Source organism: Protopterus annectens, chromosome 10.part0, assembly GCF_019279795.1.
Source record: "Protopterus annectens isolate FY-2018-M chromosome 10.part0, PAN1.0, whole genome shotgun sequence".
Taxonomy (NCBI): domain Eukaryota; kingdom Metazoa; phylum Chordata; order Ceratodontiformes; family Protopteridae; genus Protopterus; species Protopterus annectens.
Genome location: NC_056744.1, coordinates 447510357 through 447532259, shown reverse-complemented (window position 1 = coordinate 447532259; position 21903 = coordinate 447510357).

The following is a 21903-nucleotide window of genomic DNA, read 5'->3' as shown; positions in this document are numbered from 1 at the left end:
AACCTACAGACATAGCCAACATCCTGGCAGACAGATTCAGCGCAAACTCCCCCCCCACTTCCCCCCAAAGGAGCAAATGCCTATCCCAACTGAATGTAACCTCCCTGACATCACAGATGCACAGGTGAAAGCTGCCCTCTCCAAAGCAAAAAACACAGCATCTATGGGACCGGACGGTGTCCCAGGCTGTGTCTTACATGAGCTCCAAGAAGAACTGAACCCTCACATTAAGTCACTGTTCAAACTTAGCCTTACTACAGGATATGTACCCAAAGAATGGCGTACAGCTACAGTGGTCCCACTCCACAAAGGTGGTGCCACAACAGACCCCGGAAACTATCGTCCCATAAGCCTGACTAGTCTGGTCTGTAAAGCTATGGAGCGTATTATCATGGAACTCATAAACAAAGACATTGGGAGCCTCCAGACACTGGACCCTACCCAATTTGGCTTTGTTAAGGGCAGATCTTGCCTCTTAAACCTAGTTGATTTCTTTGAAACAGTTACCAAAGCCATAGATGAGGGCAAGGTAGTCCACACAGCCTAAGTGGACCTCGCAAAAGCCTTCGACACAATACCTCACTCGGGCATCATAAATAAGCTTACCAGCTTAAATATCAACCCCTATATCACAAGATGGGTTGCAAACTGGCTCAGAGATAGAACCCACATGGTCAGAATCGCAGGTGCCATGTCCGAATCCAAACCAGTTACATGTGGCGTCCCACAGGGCTCAGTTCTGGGACCTCTCTTGTTCGGTATATACTTCTCTGAGGTTTAGGCTAACATGGGGGGATTATGGCTGACAAAGTTCGCAGATGACTGCAAACTGGGGGCCATAATCGAATCTCCAGCTGACACAAGCATCCTCCAAAAGGGTCTCACAGAGACGGATGCTTGGTGCCAGAGCCACGGCCTCAAGCTAAATGCTAAAAAGTGCATAGTCATCCCCTTTGGGAAAAACAAGGTGCCCACAAATTACCACATAGGTGGTAATCCATTAAATACGGAAGAAGTAATTAGAAATTTGGGGACCAACGTAGATAGTAATCTCTCCTTTGATAATCACGTTGCCAAAATGGTTAGAAAGACCTTCTATATAGCCCACCTTATCACGAAAGGGTTCGCATCTAGATCAAGAGAGGTCATTGTGCCCCTCTACTCGTCACTCATCAGGCCCATAATTGAATACAATGCCCCTTTTGGGATGTACCTTACCCGACACCTGCAGCAACTGGAGAGACCCCAAAAGTACGTCACCAAGAGGATCATGGGCTACAAACAGATGTCCTATGCAGCTCGACTAAAGAAACTCCAGCTCTACTCAGTTGCTTACCGTCTACTCAGAGGCGATCTATACCTGACGTACAAAGCCATGTCAAACCCAGAATTAATGGACATGCTCCACCTCAAAAAATCCAAGTCCCTTAGAGCTACACACTCCAGGGACCTAAACTTCAGCACAAAAATAAATATGACATGCTGGAGGGACAGATTCATTTCCCAGAGGCTCCCCTCACTCTGGAATAGAATCCCAATTCATGTTAGACATAGCCCCTCGCTGACCCTCTTCAAGCAAAATCTGGACACGTGGATGGGAAATCGCAGATTCACCCCTGGGATCTCTTCTGTGTCCCTGCTAGACAGAGGCACAGTAAAGGGTACCTTCTGTGACCTACTTTACAGAGGCACAGTAGGCTAATCTAATAGGGAGGCGGAAGCCAGATACACTCTGGCTAGGCTTATAAATGCCCTAGGGCAGATAGCCTAGTATCTACCTATGAACCTATGAATATTATAGTGTGTTGTCCTTGGATATATGTGTGTGTATTCCTATCCAATGTGTGTGGAAAGCATGACTGGTGCATACTGAGGAGTGTATGCACTAACATCTGCAACTGTCAGATATGTATGTTCCACTGTTGTTGGCAGACATGGGCTTCATTTGTTTAAGTGTGTGAGCATGCCCAGTATGCCCTTTTGTATTGCATGTGTGTATCCATTCCAGGTAGTTTGTACTCCAGTGCAGACCTTTGTGTTCTACACATACAGCTAGCAAACTGTTTCTGCAGGATATCTGTAGATCAGTTGGCAATATGGGGTCAAACTGTGCAAGGGATAGTGTGTACTGTAGGTGATTTTGTCTGTGCTGCTTCTGCTACATGGTACTGGTGTTAGCAGAGATATTCAGACATGTGTACTGTTTTACACTGTGATGTTTTATGTCCTCAAGTATGGACAGGTGGACATTTTTGCTCACAGTGATGTCCTGGGGAACACAGGGTGAATGCAGCTGTGTCCAGTATTGTGATCAACCACCTACATAGTCATGGCAAGTTATGCCATTCTGGAAGAGGTGCTGCAGACACCTTGCTGCTGGGTCTGTGTATCCAGTTCAACACCTTGGTACAGTGATGGCAGAGGATCCCATACTTGTAAATCCATCGACGTGACAGTATGGCCTTATCTTGCTGTGGCAAGATCTCATAGCTGTATAGATTCACACAGGTTACCCAGAGGCAGGGGTCATAAGTCAGGACATTACCCCTACTGTGGTGTACAGGCAGGTTTCTAGCCACCCATTTTTGTGTTTGAAGCCAGGGATAGTATGTGCACACGGCTGTGTGGGACTTTGCACATTCCATGCTGCCCATGCTCCCACCCCCCACTCTATTATTATATCCTCTTCCATACCTTATGCATACAGTCTCTGATACTTTCCCTATAGTTATCACCTCATCACAGCTGTGTTTTGGCATTGGTCCACAGTTCATGCAGTGGGACATGGTGGACATGTTACTGTGGTTTGTCCACATGGAAGTGCGTATGGCTTATGTGGAGTGTGTTATGTTGTTATTTGGGTGTCCATGACATAACATGCATTGGAAGTATGGGTCAAACGCAGGCCTTTGGCAGAGGCCCATAGGGCATGTAGCAGGCCTTTGCACTCTGTCAGTCCTACATTCCCAGACTGCCATACAGTATATTCCCCTGGGGTGACAGGGTAGGTGTGCTAGGTGTTCATGCCAATACTTTCTATCAGTATTGATCAGGTGGTCTGGATGCTGGCAGGGTGCTGCTTACAGCTAAGGACACACCTCCATGGGACACCTGCACTGCATGCTGCATTCTTTCGCTAGTGCCATACACAGGTGGAGGTCATACTGTACCCATTCCCAACAGTAGGGATACCACTGGAGAAGTACCTGTGGGTGGTGTTTGGGTGAGCTGAGTGCATGTGTGCTATGGACACTACTTGCATCTGCCTCACAGATATGCATGGGGCATTCAAGTTATGCTGGCTTGTGCAGGGACATCAACCATTTCTCAATACATCAGTCCTATCACCTATGTGATCTACAAGTGTTCGGCCAGACGACATTGGTATTCCCTACTACAAGCCCAGATAATGTGAGGCATACCTGTATGTACAATTCCATGGGTGTGTCCATTTCACAGTTACACATTATATACTGTATGTCTTGGCTACTTTTCCCTGTGTACTGCTTGTATATCTAGCACAACAGTCATGCCATGTCCGTCTTTCAGATGGTGACACATATTACTGCCATACATTTACAATGGCTTACTGCTAGCATGTGTTATGCTGGGGAGCATTGTCTTTGGCACTACAGCTGTGAGGACTTGGCCCTGTCATCGGCAGTAGTGGGCAACGGCCACCAGGTCAAACCTCAACATGCATACATACTGACCGCTCTCACACAATATGAAACACAAACCAACCTAACACATGCATACCTGCATATTGTACAAATGCTGCAATCTATCCTGCTACCTTGGCCACCTCAGGTCATCTGTGCTCCACTGGTATTATACCTACACATACATGTTACTACATGTCTACCTTGGATTGGAGGGGGGCACACCTGACTGTTACTACATTTCTACATAGGATTGGGGGGCACACCTGACTGTTACCACATTTCTACTTAGGATTGGGGGGGCACACCTGACTGTTTCTACATTTCTACATAGGATTGGGGGGGGAACACCTGACTGTTTCTACATTTCTACACAGGATTGGGGGAGGGGGCACTCCTGACTGTTTCTACATTTCTACACAAGATTGGGGGGGCACACCTGACTGTTCATACATTTCTACACAGGATTGGGGGAGGGGGCACTCCTGACTGTTTCTACATTTCTACACAAGATTGGGGGGAAACACCTGACTGTTTCTACATTTCTACATAGAATTTTTGGAGGGGCACAGCTGACACTTGTACACATTTGCTATGACTGTACTGGTATGTCAGGTATCCATTTCATTCTGTATTCTAACCTATCATGCTGACTAGAGGCATATCTGTGTACTACAGCTCTTAGATTTGATTGACCTACATATCAGTTTCTAACTTCCTACCCTTCAGAACTAACATCCCACTGTCTGACCTGCTGTAGTCTGTCTGTGTAGGCCTGGCGGGGGGGGGGGGGAGGTTACCCATAGCCATCATTCAGAGGCCTTTGTTTGTGTTTGTCTACACCTGTCCTGCTGGCTGAGACTGTTGTTGGATATGTGAACCTCCCTGACTGGCATGTATGTGTCATATGGACACACATGTGGCCCAGCACATTTCCTGCAGTGGGTTTTGTCACCATATGTAGTACTGGCTACTATAGTGACACCAGTGTTTGTTACAGAACCCATGGTGCCACTATAGGTGTCTACTATCTGCTGGCATCCCATTCAGCCACCCAATTATTTTGCATGCTCACATCCATACCATAGATACAAGTAACATCATATACTGCTCCATTCGGCAATTGGTAAGGAGAGTGACTTACCTTGTGGGTGTGCCAGTACTGAGGATGGTGCTGGAGGGCTGCCTATGTTGGATGCACATAGTACACTCCCTATACATAGTTGAGCACAGGTATTGTCATGTTTGGCATCCCTTTTACTGTATGTGTGAGTCAGAGAGTGGTGTCATTCCCTGGGTCCCTCCTGTGTCAGTGTATGTGCTATGCATTGCCTCTTTGCCAAGGCCAGGGCATACTTGGTACACCTCCTTCTGCCTTCTGGGGCAGGCTCAGGTTGTTCCTCCTCCGAGTCACTCTGTGCCTGTCCAGGCCTTGGCAATGGTGGGGGACTGTGTGGCCCTGCCCCATGCTGTTCCTGCTGCAGCTGTTTCCACAGGATCATATTATGTAGCATGGCTCATATGATGACAAATTAAGTATATGTAGCTGGGGAGTACTGCAAGGCTCCACCTGATGTGTCCCAGCATTGGAGCTGTGACTTGAGCATCCCAAACACATGCCTATTACAACTCTGGTCTGTGAGTGTGCCTCATTATGGAGTTCTTGTTTGTGTGTGTGTGCATTTCTGATGGGTGTCATCAGCCACGTCTCCAGTGTGTAACCAGCATCCCCCACTAGGTGACCATAAGGGATGTCCCCACTGGAAAATCTCTGGTACAGCTGCGTCAGATGCCAGATGTGAGAATCATGATAGCTTCCAGGGCTGCCAGCACATATATTCATTATTATGCCCTGGGCATCGCACACGATCTGGCAGGTGATGAAGGGGAAGCCCTTGTGGTTCATGTAGACCGTACCCCGCTCATCGGGTCGTGCTTTGATGCATATATATGTGCAGTCTATAGCACCCACTACCTCAGGGTATTCTGCTATTTGGTGGAAGAGATGCATATTGCTGGCCAACACCTCACGGGTGTTGGGGAAATATACGTGCTCACTGGCATGTGCTGACATGGCATCCAAAAACTGGAGGGGGAAATATACGTGCTCACTGGCATGTACTGACATGGCATCCAGGAACTCGTGGAGTACCCTGGATGCTGATGCCTGTGAGATCCCCATGATATCCCCAGTTGGCCTTTGGAAGGTACCTGTAGCTAGTATTCTTAGGCCTACACATACCTTGGTATCCACTGGGATGGGTTCCCCTTTGTTAGTCCTGTGTGTGAGGCATGGCCGGCACAGCTCAACAATTTGCTGTAGGAGGTCCCTGTCCACCCTATAGTGCACCACTATCTCCAGCTCATGTTGCCCCTGGTAGGTTACCCTGGGTCTGTACACTCTTCTCCATCTCCTCACTGTGGGTTGTTCAATAGCATTCTCAACCTCACCACCCTCAGCCTCTTCCGCATGTTGATGTATGATAGCTATTGCAGCCCCTATCATTTTGTTGTTTTTGTTTGTTAAAAATCCCCCACTTGTATACACTGGTGGTGTACAATATGTGGGAAAAACCAGAGGGAAAGGTGTTTGCATAGTTTATAGTAGTGTTCTGGGCTGGGCTGGTCTGCTGCCTGTGTAATTGGCTGATTCTGATACATTTCATCTGACAGCTATGCTAGTTCTCCTAGATTACCTTCCTACTGCTGTTTTCCCTTTTCATTGCCTTCCCGTTTATGCTCGGGGGCGCTCCGCACAAACACAGTGCTCAAATGTGCACAGAGCTGCTATTTCTTTTTTTACCTTTTTTTTCCCTTTAAAACCCTGTGCACGGTTCACACACCCACTTAGGCAATGTAAAGAGTGCTAGGCAGCCTCAGACACACCCCCTTGCTTAGCTCTGCTAATCTAAGGGCAAACCCGAGCCACAGGGCTCCAATCCGCTTACAGTATGCATGACACCCCCCCATGATGTCAGCTAACTCCTAGGCTTGCACCAAGCTATTCCTGCTCTTACACTGTTGAGTGCTGACTAGCATGCAAGGGAAATCTGGGATTCAGTATCATTCCCCTCATTTGCATAGGATTGCCTGCTGATGCATAGTTACAGGTCCCACAATGAGCCTCCCCCTTTACCAACCACTATTCACTGGCCATGTTGTCTTCTGCCAGCCATTGAGTATAATGGCAAAATAGTGATTTTGGTCAGAATGCTTATTTTAGTTTTTTTTTTTTTTTGCCCGATCCCGTTTGCTTGCCGCTGCCCTACGCTTAAACAGCCGAGATAGGCTAAAAAAAAATAAAAGTTAATTTTTTTATTTTTGCAACTGTTTTCCATGCCAATGGCCATATATTTGGCCATTGGCATGCTTTCTACATGATATCCACTCTTTATTTGGAGCTGTCATGGCTCCGTTTTGTAGTTTGCAGAAATGTACTCAGTTACTAACCGAGTACATTTCTGCAGATTACACTAGTCCTGCACAGCTGGCTTCCAGCTTCCTGGATCACAAATTCACCACATTTGCATGGATTTCACCTGCAAATGGGGTAATTTGCATACAGGAGCTGAGTACGTGCAAGACTAGTGCAAGAGCGCTCGTGTACGTCCCTACAGCTTATTCCTGGATCACACGGCAGACATGTTGCCTGCTGGAGCTCCTGCACTAGTCCTGCACACCGTGCAGGGCTTGCTGAATCCGGGGGTGTGTATATATATATATATATATATATATATATATATATCTATATATATATATAAATATATATATATATATATATATATATATATATATATATATATATATATATATTTATATATATATATATATATATATATATATATATATATATATATATATATATGGGTCTAGGACATTTCACCGAAAACACATTTCACCTAAACTCAAATTGGTGTGCACTTTTCACTGAAAGCACAATTCACCTAAAACACAATTCACTGAAACACATTTCACCTAAAGTTGTAGATGGCCTTGTCCCCACTGTAGTGTGACCCTGGAGTTAGTATATATAGTAGGGACAGTGTGGGGGGCACCGCTTCCCACATCTGGGGGTGTGGGGGGCATAGCCCCCCACATATGCTAAATATTTTGAACTACATACATGAAAACTTGCAATTTCAATATATTACTCTTTTCCAAACATGATATCTAATATCCCACACCCCCCCTACTATATATATTAACTCCAGGGTCGCACTACAGTGGGGAAAAGGCCGTCTCAAACTTTAGGTGAAATGTTTTTCGGTGAATTGAGTTTTAAGTGAATTGTGCTTTCAGTGATTTGTGTTTAGGTGAAATATGCTTTCAGTGTCCTAGACCCATATATATATATATATATATATATATATGTATATATATATATATATATATATATATATATGTATACATGTTTGTGTGTGTGTGTGTGTGTGTGTGTGTGTGTGTGTGTGTGTGTGTGTATATATATATATATATATATATATATATATATATATATATATATATATATATATATATATATATATTCATGGAGTTGAACTGAGGTGGGCTAACAGCCACAACTCTGAGCTGAGATACCAGATGACTACAGGCTTTTGAGTTTCCAAAAAATATAAGTTGCCTGTTTTTTTGCTTATTTGTACTATTTACTGCACTTTTTATTGCCTGCTGCCTACTTTTATACTGTATTTATTTACTGTGTATTAAACTACACTGTTATACTGAAAATGCCTGCTACACTGTGCATGTAAAATCACATTTTATTTCTGTTTTCAATGTTTAGCAAGCTTTTTTCTTGCTTCCACTGTTTAAGTATTTATTGGTATTTTTTCACTTTTTTGAAGCTATCTGTTTTGCCTGCTCAATTTTTTGCACCAATCAGTACTTAATTAACTGATTTGTTAACTGTTTAAATCATTGTTTAGAGCCTCCTGGCTGATTTGCTGCTGTTTTAAACATTTTTTCAGTGTCTCACTGCTATTTTTCTGCTGTGTTAAACATTCTCTAGTGTTTCCCACTGAAACTAGGGTAGCTAGTAGCTGTAACATAGTACAGATCCAGCCCTGCTGCTTCTGGAACTGTTAGTAGTGGTTTGTTTGTTCTGAGCATGGTTTCTAGGCCATCTTGGATTGGAAGGGGCCTATCTGCACTTTTGTGAGAGAATTGTATTGATTGGGACCCGACTAGTAAGAGGAGGCTGGTCTTGGGCTTGGAATAAGCATCCTCATTGGTCCTTCTGAAATTTGTTAGAGTTTTTTCAAGTTAGATTTCGGCCCTGCGTTTCTGCTTCTTTGCGCATCATGCAGCACTGCTGTGCAATTGTTCACCAAAGCCAGACAATTAAATTCAACAAATTTTCCCTTAAAACCCAGGCAGAAATATCCATTCATCAAGCTCCTCGATAATCATTTCTGAAATAGCCACCCTAGTGACAACAGTCTTCAACCTAGCATTATGGACAGTTGGACTACCCTTGTTTCAACTGCCAACCTTGTTGACTTGGGTCTCTTGAGGCAGTGTAGCAACTGCCTCATGTACAGAGACAACCCCCTATTAATAACACACTCTAGTACAGAGTGTGAGAGATGTATTTACACCAAGAATCTAGAATCCATGCTCTCTCTCTCACTCAAAACAATAACACTGAGAAAGTTGTCAACTCACCCACCACTACATATTCACATAGCACCACTACTCATACACACACCACTACTCAAACACATAGTATGCATCAAACACATAAATACACATACGTGGAGGCTTTCTCAAAAAACTTACTGAAACACCAGAGACCTCCAAAACACAAATCTGCTACAGCTAACACAATCTCCACAGCACCTATTACACATACCAACATTAGTGTCTCATCCACCATGCCCATAAGGTGTAACACTCAAAAACCAAGTTTTCTTGTCATTGGTGACTCAATAGTGAGACACACTGATGTCTTACTCACCAGGATGGACAAGGAGAAAGTCATGGTCAGCTGCCTGTCCGGTGCCAGGATTCACCAAATCATGCATGCACTCAGGTCTCTCAGCAACAAGTACCGTTATGACTCTGTCATACTTCATGTTGGTGTGAATGACCTGAGATGTACCTCGCTGGACTATATGAAGAGAGACATTGTCAAGCTCTCTGATTGTGCGTCCAAAGCTGGTATGTCCCTAGCCTTGAGCAGCATACTATCCTCACCTAGAATGATGCCACAGTATAAACAAAAAGTGATTGATTTTAATAATTGTCTTAGTTTTTGGTGTCATTCCAAGGAGATTCAGTTCCGGTCTGCCTGGGAAGCCATGGTCAACAAACCTCACTGCTTTGCCAGAGATGGTTTGCACCTGGCACCCCTAGGCTTTCAACTGCTGACAGGCTCTTGTCTCCCCCATAGTGCCTTTTTTAGGCAAGGTCTCGAAAACAATATTACAGACGTGAAATTAACCAATCAGAACAAAATAAGGGTCATGCAGCTACATGCTAGGAGCTTAAACCAGAAACTACACTCCCTGGAAGCACTTTTTTCATCAGAAGATGTAAATGTCTGTGCAGTCACAGAACCCTGGTTGAAGGCCTCAGAGAGTGTCCTGGCCCTGCAAGGTTACAATGCCTTCCACACCTTTAGACCGCAAAATGAACACGTGAAAACTAAAGAAGGTGGTGTTTCAATCTATATTAAACATAAATTCACCTCCCGTTTAGTTAGACTAGACTACTCCTTGGAGTTATTCCAGGTCCAGGTTACAGTGGGTAAGTCCCCCATTCAAGTCCTAGCCAGTTATAGATGCCCTTCCATGGGTCACGACACCCATGAAGCCTACTTAACCAAACTGAAGACAATCCAAATTTTACCGAGCACAAAAGTTCCTTGACTTTGTAAATTCAAATGCCCTGAAGCAAATTGTCCATACCCCGACAAGAGGAGCAAACATTTCAGATCTGGTCCTCACCAACATGTCAAACAGGTGTACTGCTGCAACATTTGGACCCTCATTAGTTAAAACTGACAACAAATCAGTCACCTTTGAACCAGCACTAACACCAGAATTCACAAAGGGTGAAATCAGACTAAAAAACTTCACCAAGACAAATTATACCCTCCTAGGTGAAGGTATAAATGCATTCCAAGCCCCTCCCCAAGCTGAAAGTGGTAACTACACCGAAGCTTACACTAATTTCCTGTTCAATTGCATGTGTATACATTTGGTTGTACCAGACAGAATCAAAGCCAGAACCCCAAGTAAAATCAAACTGCATGGTGGACTTCCAGTATCAACAAACTCTACAATAAACTCAAAAAGTTGCTAAAAGTTGCTATCCAAGAAAACAAAGACAAGGACCTAACAATGAAAAAGCACCCTCCTCAGCCTTAACAGCCAGATAAGACAACCTGTCAAATCCTCCATGAGCTCCTTTGAGAGAAACCTAATAAGTGCTGCCAAGGATAACCATAAGGCCTTTTACAGCTATGTATGTAACCTAAAGGGTAGGACCCAAGCATGTGCATAACTGGTGGTCAATGGTATCACACACACTAACCCCACAGTGATAGCGAACCTGCAAGCAGATAGGTTTGGCAAAAATTTCACTCCCTTATCACCTCCTAACTTACAACAAACCCTCCCCCAAACTTCCCCCCACCTTACATGTCTGAAGAACAGGTCTTCAAAACCCTGTCCAAAGCAAAGAACATGGCCTCTACGGGACCAGATGAGATCCCAGGCTGTCTTCTAGACAGGCTAAAACATGAACTAGCATCATCACTAAGTACCCTTTTCAGTCATAGCCTAATCACAGGCTTTGTTCCTGCACATACCTCTCAACCTCTTAGAGCAAGAAATCTGGACAAAGCCATAAATAAAAGTGGGGCAAAGGCCCCAAAAAATAGGGACAATTTTTAAATATCGCTCTTACAAACCTAGAAAGTTGATGGAATAACAGGTTTTACATTAGCATGAATTTTCTGAAGGGTATGAAGTCTGAAACTCAAATGTCTGTCATTATTTTCTAATTTCAGTCTTTAATGATTTGCCACAAATTTACCAGAAAACCACAACTTTATGAAAAATGGAAAAAAAAAATATGAGGCAAAATCTGGTCAGTCTGTGAAAATCTGTACAGTTGAGAGGAATCCTGCGGAATGGAGAACAGCTACAGTTATTCCCCTCCACAAAGGGGAATTACAGACCCATAAACCTGACCAGCCTCATCTGTAAGGCCATGGAATGTATTACTACAGACCTCATAAATAAAGACTTAGGTGACCTCCAAAACCTGGATCCTACCCAATTTGGCTTTGTGAAGGGCAGATCCTGCCTGTAAAATCTGGTGGATTTCTTTGAAGGGTGACCAGGGCCATTGATGAGGGCAAATTCATGCATACAGCTTACCTCGACTTGGCAAAGGCTTTCGACACAATCCCACATTCAGGCATTACCAATAAACTTGGCAAACTGAATGTAAACCCCTTTGTTGTAAGATGGGTTGCTAACTGTCTCACAAACAGGTCACACACTATCAAAGTGGGTGACTCCACATCAACCAGCAGACCTGTAACCAGTGGGGTGCCACAGTGTTCAGTGCTGGGCCCCATACTGTTTGGTATATACTTCTCAGAAGTTCAGGACAAAACCAAAGAGTTGTGGCTGACCAAGTTCGCAGATAAATGCAAACTAGGTGCATCCCTAAATGATGTCAGTACACTCCAGAAGGGTCTCATACAGCCAGTGACTGATGTGTTAGTCAAACTGAATGCAAAGAAATTCATCATCATTCCCTTTGGCGCAAATAATGTCTCTTCACACTATCAAATCAATAACAACACCCTAAGTACCTATGAAGTGATAAGGCACCTGGGATCACAGGTTGACTGCAAACTTAACGTTGAACACTACGTGTTTACTGTTGTAAGGAGAGCTTTCCACATAGCTCACTTGATTAGTAAAGGCATTGCCTCGAGAACAAAAGAAGTTATAACCCCCCCTATACTTGGCACTTATTGAGCCCATAATTGAGTATAACACCCCATTCAGTATGTACCCTACTAAGCGTGTGCAGCAATTAGAGAGACCTCAGAGGTTTCTAACAAAGAAGATCAAAGACCTCGAGCATGTGCTTTACAAGGACCAAGTAAAATCCCTGTCAATATACTTCATATCGTATAGACTTCTAGGGCACTTATGCCTGGCCTACAGAGCAACCCAAGACCCACACCTAATAAATTACTGCATATCCGTTAATCAAATTGGTCAAAAATGGGTCAAAGGCTACCCATTCCAGAGACTTAAATATGGCCTGCAATTTAAATAGGACGTGCTGGAAGGACAGATTTATATTCCAGCGACTGCCATGTCTTTGGAACAGGTTACCAATTCATGTGAAACATAGCACCTCTCTGACACTGTTCAAGAAGAACCTGAATGAGTAGATGAGGCACCATAAATTCTTACTGGGGATAGTGCCCACAACCCTCCTGGACATGGGCAGTCATCACTAAATGCAGTCTTGGGTATTGACTAGTACTTCTACGGTATTACAGTGGATTGATACAGCTAGGCTTAAAATGACCTCCAGGTTGACAGCCTAGAGATTTCATATAGATATAGATCTATATATATGTTTTCACTTTATAATCTCAAAATGCTAAAATATCGAATTTCAGTATTTCGAGACCATAAAGTCGAAAATGCAGTTACACAAAGCTGCATAATATCAAATGCTGAAATGTCGAATCTGCTGTTGTGTTGTCGCATTTGTGATGTATGGTGCGGTTTGTGGATTTAGCTGGGGATTCAGGTAAGTGGTGTTCTTGTAAGGGTATTGGATAGGGAGTTTAGTGTGTGTGAGTGCGTGTAGTGGTGAGTTTTATGTGTTTGTGTGTTTAGTGCAACCTCGGAGTTAATATATATATAAGTAGACGGGGCTCCCCACATGGGGGGGTGCAGGGGGGCTTGCTCCCCCGCTTATAGGTAGGGTAGGTGTGTTTGTTATGTTGTGTTTGTGTGTGTTGTATTGTTTGTTTTCGTGTCATTAGGTAAGTGTAGGTGTGCTTGTTTATGTGGTGGTGTGTGTATGTGAATGATCGCGATTTTGAATTTCGCGGTTGTGGGTGTCGGTTTTTTGGGCTTTCGGCTTTATAGTCTCGAGATACTAAAATTCAGTATTTTAGTATTTCGAGATTATAAAGTGAATTCATATATATAGTAAGTGTGTGTGTGTGTGTGTGTGTGTGTGTGTGTGTGTGTGTGTGTGTGTGTGTATGGGAGTCAGTTCCAAAAACAAGTTTGTTGACAGTGTTTTTGGGGTGGATAGTGATCAAACAGACATTTTATCATTTGATAGTGATGGTGAAACATTTAGTAGTGATTGTGAAAGGAGGAAACTCAAATGTTTAGTATGAAAGTACGCAGGATGGGAGTGTGAGTGTTTGTGGGTTAGGCTTAGACTAAGTGCTAGATAAGAGGATATGTTTAATGGTATGTGTGCATGCGCATGTGAGTGTGTGCAAGTGTGTGTATGTGCATGTGAATGGGTTGGAGAGTGTGTGCAAGTGCTCATGGATTAAACTTATATTAAGGGCTAAATAAGGGGATAGTTTTAATATTGTGTGTGTTTGTTGCGTGGAAACTTGTCTGAGTGTCTTGTATAGTGATACTGATAAGGGAGGGGTTTTTCATAAGGTAATTTATAGAGATTAGGTATAGGGGCAGGGTTAGGATTAGCAGACATGAGTAAGGTGGTGCTCTAATTTTAATCTTCCACATTATCTTAGAAGAAATCCTTAGCACTATTCAGACAAATTATGTCTGCTGTTAGGGTTTGGGTTAAACAATCATAAAGGGAAATTATTTGTTTCTATTTGTGATTGTTCATTCTTTTCTTTGTTTGTTTGTTTATTTGATTAGGATAGTGTTGATGTTTTTGCTTCAATGAAGCTTCTTTCAATGCTCTTGTGCATTGATGAAGCATCCTATAATATTTGGCTCTCTGCATCCTCCCCCCTTCCTTCCAGTCTACACCGGGGTTCCTCAAGGCTCCATCCTTGGGCCCCTTCTATTCAACATTTTCAATAAGATATCTCTACCAAGCCTGTCCTGACTCCTCCCTAATACAATACACTGATGACTCTACAATAACTTCCACCTGTGACACCTACTTACTCTAACTGAAGAATCTCTTCACTCAGTTGAAAAATGGTAAACTTCCAATCAACTCCTTCTAAACCCAAACAAAACTAAACTCCTGCTCTACCTCCCTAAATCCCTCCAACACCTCAAATCCATCTTCACAGTCACCTCACATAACAACACAACTATCAAAGTTGAAACCCACACTAAGCTATTAGAAGTTATAATTGACGATCAACTTAAATTCGATCTACATATCCAAAACTGCAGTAAAAAGGCACTCCAAAAATTTGGCCTAATGTATAGAAATAAAAAATTCCTAACAAACAAATCCAAACTCTCTCTGGCACATGCCTACATTCTACCCACCTTTCTATATGCTACCCCAATCTTCACTAACCTTCAAATAAATCTCTTGGCTAAGCTTGAACTTGCATATAATAAAATTGCTAGATTTGCTGCCAGTCTACCATATCGCGCACACCACTGTCTTTCTCTAAAAAAGTGTAGAGTGGCTTGAATTTCACTATCAACTCCTTCTGCCTCAACTTCACCTCACCCACTCCATATTAAACCAACCCCAGTGCTGTCCTGCTCTTTCTAGCTTCATCACACCCTATATTCCTAACCATACACTCCGCAGCTCAGACCAACTTTTCCTTTAGATTTACAAACCCAACAAAACCATTGGCAAACCTTTCCTGTAACCACTCAGTCGCAAATGTTTGGGATAAACTTCCCCAACACATGAGACTAATTTATAACACAAACTGTTTCAAAAAAATACTAAAAGACTATCTTCTTAACTCTTGGACTTGCTCTTGCACTGACCCAACTTAGTCTACCTCTTTTATCACCCTTCCTGTATCAACCACACCTCCCTTCAATCTCTCCGCTCTTCTCTCTACCAACACTCCTTCTCTCATCCTCTACCTGTTAGACAGCATAGGCTATACAACAGTCTCTTCAGTCTTATAGGTTCATAGGTTCATAGGTAGGTACTAGGCTATTGGCCCTAGGGCCTATATAAGCCTAGCCAAATGGTACCCTGGCTTTCGCCACCCAAGAAAATTATTTTCCTGTGCCCCTGTCGAGCAGAGCCACAGAAGTGATCCCCGGGGTGAATTTCCTATCTCCCATCCAATCATCAAGATTTTTCTTGAAGACTGCTAATGAGGAGCTTTGTTTGATATAGATAGGTAGTTTGTTCCAGAGTATGAGAAGTCTCTGGGACAGGAATCTATCCCTCCAGCATGTTCTGTTTATTGTGGTGACAAGGTTTAGGTCCCTAGAGTGTGTAGCTCAGAGGGATTGGGATTTTTTTAAGTGGAGCATGTCCAACAGCTCTGGGTTTGACATAGCTTTGTATGTTAGGCAGAGATTGCCTCTGAGTAGGCGATATGTGACTGAGTAAAGCTGGAGTTTTTTGAGATGGTGTGCATAGGGCATCTGTTTGAGGCCAGTAATCCTCTTTGTGAGGTATTTCAGCAGCCTTTCCAGTTGTTGTAAATGTCTTGTGAGGAACATACCAAAAGGCGCATTGTACTCTATAATGGGTCTAATGAGTGACGAGTAGAGGAGAACAATGACCTCTTTTTTTCCTGGATGAGAACCCTTTTGTGATGAGGTGTGCCACGTAGAAGGATTTCCTGACTACTGTGCGATGTGATTATCAAATAAGAGACTACTGTCCACCTGTGTTCCAAGGTCTCTTATCACACTTTCAGTGTTAAGTAGACTACCGCCTATTTGGTAGTTCATGGGCACAGGATTTTTACCAAAAGGGATGACAATGCACTTTTTGGCATTGAGCTTGAGGCCATGGCTTTGACACCAGACATCTGTCTCAGTGAGGCCCTTTTGTAGGATGTCCACATCGTTAGGAGTTTTGATTATGGCTCATAGTTTGCAGTCATCTGCGAACTTTGTTAGCCAAAGACCATCTGTGTTAGCCTGTACTTTAGAGAAGTAGATACCAAACAGGAGAGGACCCAGGACTGAACCCTGTGGTACTCCACTTGTCACTGGTCGAAGTTGGATTTGGAGTCTGCTACTTTCACAGTGTGGGTTCTGTCAGTGAGCCAGTTGGCAACCCATCTTGTGACATAGGGATTTATACCTAGTTTAGTGAGTTTATCTATAATTCCAGAGTGGGGGATGGTGTCAAAAGCCTTGGCAAGATCTAGATAGGCTATGTGAACCACCTTACCCTCATCCATGGCTTTGGTGACTGCTTCAAAGAAGTCTATCAGGTTTAGGAGACATGATCTGCCTTTTACAAACCCAGACTGGGTGGGGTGCAGAGTTTGGAAATTACCAGTGTCATTGTTTATAAGGTCCATGATGATATGTTCCATAGCTTTGCAGACCAGGCTCATCAGGCTAATGGGGCGGTAGTTCCCAAGGTCCGTAATGGCTCCCCCTTTGTGGAGTGGGATAACTGTCACTATGCGCCATTCAGTGGGCACAAAGCATGAGATGAGGCTATGACTGAACATGGTACTTAGGTGGGGTGCCAGTTCGTTCTGTAGTTCATGTAGAATGCACCCTGGGATGTTGTCAGGTCCCATGGATGCTGTGTTCTTGGCTTTGGAGAGTGTATTTTTTACCTTTGCAGCTGTGATTACAGGAACTTTGCATTCTTCCGGTATAGAGATGGGCCCTTTAGGGGATGAGAGGGGGGTAAAGTTAGCACTGAACCTATCTGCCAGGATGTTGGCAATATCAGTTGGTTCTGTATATTTAGTGCCATTGTGCTGTAACTCAGAGCAGATCTGAGTGTTGCCATTGAAATTCTTGACATAGCTATAGAATGCTTTGTGGTTGTCTTTAGAATCAGTGGCGATTTTGTTTCATAATTAGCTTGGGAGGATTTTATGAGGGATCCCAGCTTCTTACTGAGGTTGACCAGGGAGTTCCTCCAATCATGGGATTTTACTCTTTTTTACAACAGTTTCTTTCTTCTGTTGTAGAGTTTGTTTATGGCAGGGGAATTATTTCTAAAACATCCATAATATACTGAACAGCGGGTATGTATAGGAGAAATCTTGCTATGCGTTGTATAACTACTGTATCCTATCACTGTTACTGTGTCTTTGTATAAGAGCATGCCTTACATCTATAGGATTATGTCTTATATCAGAAAGACATTTAATTTAATCTTTGTATAAGATGCAACTACTTGTGTGATACAGTATCTAAGTATTATTATTGTAACTATGTATGTGTTGAAATTATATGAGATTACTCTTTTACTATTTTTGTGATTACTACTATAATTTACTGTATTTTCTCTACTTTTTTGGAGCTTTTCTCCTTGGGTCTCCACTGAAAATAGGCACCTGCCTAGCCAGACTAACCCGATCAACAAATGTCAAATAAATAAATAAATAAATTTATATATAGGTATTACATTTATAGAACAGGTTGGAAGTCACACAGTTTCCCCTTGTCGCTGAAGAAATACACGTTGCTAATGAGATTGCATAAAAAGTCACATATTTTTAGTTTACCAGCTGCAGACTTTTGAAGACTTAAGTGTAGCTCACATATCTATTATAATCTGATTCAGAAAAAAATGACATATTTAAATACAAATCTCACAAAGCCAAGCATGAAAAGAAGAAGACGAAGAAAAAAAAAAAAACACATTTCCCCATGATTTTTAAAAATTTGCTACTGCATCACAAACTAGTCTATCAAAAGGCAAGGCACATCTTATAATAATGCTAAAGACAGCAAAAAAAAAAAAAAAAAAAAAAGGCAAGGTAGAGTTTTTTGGGTGGTGCTGTGGTAGCGTTGTCGCCTCACAGTAAGACGTTGTCCTGTTCGATTCTCAGCTAGAGCGTCTTCTGGTGGAGACATGCGTGAATGGGCGTACCTTCGTTGAAGGCTGTGCGTCAGAGCTGGCAACTCGGCATGTAAAAATCTGCTGCCAATCATTAGCGGACCGGAGTTCCACTGTGGCGACCACTAACTGGGAAAAGCCGAAAGACACATTTATGTTTTACATTTTTTTATGTGATACCTTAAACCTCCTGTAATGGAGGCCCTTGGGACATATGCAAATGACCCCATAAGGACATCAAGTGTTTCAGCTACATGACCTCTGAATGCCCATGATTTTACATTTTAAGTGTTTGTGGATACATTCAGGCTAATGCAGCCAAACCCCACTATCTGTAGATGTGTATGTTTCAGCTATTTTACTGACATCATCAGCATAACTGGAGAGGTAAAACTGGTGGCCACAATGCTGGACTAGTCACTTTACACAACAGACAATCTGGGAAGTACAAAGAAGTAAAACAGACTTTACAAGACCACTCAAAATCATTAAATAGAGTTAATGGGTGGCCACATTGAGAAAGCAGGTCTAACAAGAAAATGCAGAGGAAGAGGCTCTGACACTAGGGAATGTGGCATTTCCAAGTAAAGAAGTTACTCTGTTATTAAGTAGGAGATGTGAATGAGATTTATTTGGCCAAGGAGACCATTGTAGGGGCAAGGTGGCTGTGTGAGATAGAAAGTTTATGTTTTAAAGATTCAACCCCACTCCCACTGATTTTATTCAGATAAATGTTTGACCAGTAGCAGCAGGTTCAGTTATGATTTCTTCTGGAAGACCAAATTTTGGATTTTTTTTTTTTGGGGCAGGGTTGAACACTCAATGAAAAAGTGACATTTCTTAGATTAATTTTACCAGGAACATGAATTCAAGTTCTGAGATATTCATATAACCACGGTTTTGTTATACAGTATAGTGCTAATATAACTAGATGGACAGAAGACCAGAGAGAAAAACAGTCTAAAAGTTAGAGAAAAACATTCATGTATATTACATTAAGCACATTACAGCTTTCCAGAAGGATTATCCTCAGAAAAAAATAAATCAAAGTTTAAAGAGCAATTTAATAGATTCCTGATTCCTCAGTTTATAAACTTTGGTGCAGGGCAAACATCAAACCATATTTTAAAACTATTGTTGTACTGCTGTTTCAAACACTCAGATAGCAGATAGAGTCTTCTTTCCAGCATCTTAGCACAGGCTTTTCCAGGGAGGGTTAGGAGTGTGATCCTTCAATAACAGGACTTTACATGTTTTATAGAGCTGGAAAATTCTTATGATCAAGTAACTCAGTATATTCTGTGGGAAGTATTACAGCAGTATGGAGTTCCATGTCTAAATTTACAAACCATTTGGTTCCTGTAAATACAGAACAAGAGTTTTCTCCGCATTTTTACTAAGTTGAATACATTCAAGGTGGGAGTAGTAATCCACTAGGGGTGTGGTTTGTGTCTCCTTCTGTTCATGACTGTTATGGGTGTGGTATCAAGGTGTAGATGACGTTTGAAGAGTATCCAGTTTGTGGACATGATGGTTGAAGTTTTCTCTTGTATACAGATGATGCTGTTCTCTTGCCATCAAGTAACTGTGATCTCTGTTTTGCACTGGTACACTTCATTGCTGAGTGTAGACTGTCACAAGAATCAGCACTTTTAAACTGGAGACCATGGCTCTCTTTATTTATTTATTTATTTATTTATTTTATTTATTTTACATTTGTTGACCGGGCTAGTCTAACTGGATATATTTCCATTTTCAGTAAAGGCCTGGGGAGAAAAGCTCCTGCAAGTTACAAAGACAAGTATACAATATAGCAGTAGACAAGTTTACAGAAAAATCGTTAGATACAATAAAAAAATGACATGAAATAAAAACACTTAGTAACAATGTTAGTAAGGGATACTCATAAAAAAGAAGTAAGACCTTTTTTTTTTTTTTTTTTTTTGTTATGAGGTTAGACGATGGGGAAAGAGCAATAGTTATCAGATGAGAGTAGAAGTTCACTTTTATCAGGGAAGTATACACTATAGTAGCATGAGCAATAGGAACCAAGTTTAGTTATGAAATTTTTGTATATTGGGTATAATCAGTCAGGGTTGGAGCAGGGACAAAGCCAATGATTCTTTAGATATTTTTTAAGATGCTTTTTGAATAGATGTGTGGAGGCAAGTGAAGACAGTTCAGTTGGAAGTTGATTCCAGCTTTTACCTACTGTGTTGGAAAAGAGTGAGTCCCCTGCTTTGTTGTTTGATTTGACATTAGAAACTAGAGGTTTGCTTGCTGAGCGAAGTGTAGGGAGATTTTTGTAGGGGGCGATTAGATTAGTGAGGATTGGTGTATTATTGGGGTGATAGAGGATTTTTTGGGTTATCACAAGTTGCTGATAGAGTAGCTTATTATGCAGTTCAAGCCATCCCAATTGTTTTAGGTTATGACAGTGGTGAGTTCTATAGGGGGAACAGGTAGCAAATCTAGCTATGTTATTATGACAGGTGGAAAGTTTATTAATGTTATTTCTAGATAGATTAGTATAAATTGCAGAAGCATAGAAGAGGGTAGAGGAAAGGTGGGTCTGCACAAGAGTAATTCTGGCTGGAGGGGTAAGGAAGGGCTTGATTCTATAGAGAGCACCTAATTTTTTGTTGACAGTTTTTATTGTTGAATTAATGTGTTCATCGAAGCTAAGGGAGTTGTCATTTGTAACTTCCAGTAAGCGGGTAGAGGTATCAGGGACTATATTAGTGCCATTGCTAGAGGTTACTATGAAGTTAGGGATAGACGACTTAGGAGTAGGAGCAAAGAGTAGTAGTTTTGTTTTTTTTGGGGTTCAGAAGGAGGCAGTGTTGCATGAACCATTTTTCAACAGTGTTTAATACTGATTGGGTTTGGAGTTGAAGAGAGTTTATGGATTTGGCAGAACAAATTAATGTTGAGTCATCTGCATATTGGATGCAAGTGGCTTGTGGAATATTGGTATGTAGATTGTTAATAAATAATGAGAAGAGAAGAGGACCTAAAATCGAGCCTTGAGGTACACCAATTATCACTGGGAGGGAAGAAGAAAGGGCATTATTCCAAAGGACAGCCTGCTGTCTGTTTTCAAGATAGGATTTAAACCAAAGAAGTGATTGTGAGTCAAGTGATTGGGCTTTTAGGATTTCAATGAGTAAGTTGTGATTCACCATGTCGAAGGCCTTTGAGAGGTTTATAAATAGGGCAGAAGAGAAAGTATTGTTGTTGCGATTTTCATTAATAGAGTTGGCAAAGGATA